The sequence below is a fragment of the Arabidopsis lyrata genome (assembly GCF_000004255.2).
Source record: "Arabidopsis lyrata subsp. lyrata unplaced genomic scaffold ARALYscaffold_8, whole genome shotgun sequence".
In the NCBI taxonomy this organism is placed as follows: domain Eukaryota; kingdom Viridiplantae; phylum Streptophyta; class Magnoliopsida; order Brassicales; family Brassicaceae; genus Arabidopsis; species Arabidopsis lyrata.
The window spans coordinates 18,196,525-18,197,519 of NW_003302548.1; the positions used below are offsets into that span (position 1 = coordinate 18,196,525).

General features: G+C 32.3%; 1 long non-coding RNA gene across 1 annotated transcript; it reads right to left on the reverse strand.

The window, feature by feature from the left end:
- Nucleotides 1-7: 7 nt before the first annotated feature.
- LOC9302292 lies at nucleotides 8-916 on the reverse strand. The gene is made up of 3 exons (XR_002329999.1): nucleotides 887-916; nucleotides 407-470; nucleotides 8-212 (listed from the first exon to the last, which is right to left on the reverse strand). It is a non-coding gene; the product is annotated as an uncharacterized LOC9302292 (long non-coding RNA).
- Nucleotides 917-995: the final 79 nt, after the last annotated feature.

Sequence of the window (995 nt, forward strand, 5' to 3'; positions counted from 1 at the left end):
GCTTTCATTCATCCAAAACATACAATCGTTTAAAAAAACAAACACTATTAGAATTTATAGTAACGAAAATAATATGTATAGCCAAAAAAGAAGAAGATGAGCATACCAAGGCTCCTCGGAGGCAATGATGGGTGTCTGAAAATTTTAGCAGCGTTGTGCCTCTTGTTGGTTGGAATTGGAACACCAGCTGGTGTATAAGGATCACACATAACCTGCATGTATCAATAATCAATAATTTCATGGATCTGATATAGTTCCAATTGAATTTGGTACACTAATCAGATAAAACAAACCAACCAAGATGTTGTTGCCTTTATTGAAGTTTAATATAATAATTGATGATTAAGCGTTACATAGATGGATAAAGACGTGACAATAAAAATAGATAGATAAAAACAAGCTTTACGTTTTTACACGCCTTGATTCAAGGCAAGACACCGAAACACCCCGTGAAACGAACATGTTCATACCTAAATGAAAAATCCACAAAGAGATCAGTATTTAAAAAAGAGATAAAACTTCTGATCGCATCAATACAAAGAAATAATAATAATTGAGACTCCTGGTGAAAGATAATCAGAGAGAATCAAGAGAAAAAGAAGAGTTCCCAACGATTATAGTCTATTAGGGTTGTTGAGAGGCCGTAATTTGCATCATGATGGAAGCAATAATCAAACTGATATCAAATTATGTAAATACAAAATCAAAGCTTCTTTTTTTTTAGTGAAGAATATGGTAAATACAAAATCAAAGCTTAATTTGTTATTAGTGAAGAATATGAAATCTAAGCTGCTCGCAAAATATTATGGGAAAGCTTATAGATTTCTCAATACATCCAAGCATCATTTCCATATTAAACATGAAAGTACTAAAGTGAAAAACTCACCATATGTTCGATTGAATCAGCAATTTAATTGTCATGGAATTGTTTAACGACGTTGCATCCCGTTAACCTATAAACCATACCTAAACACCATGAATTCCTATGTGTAAAG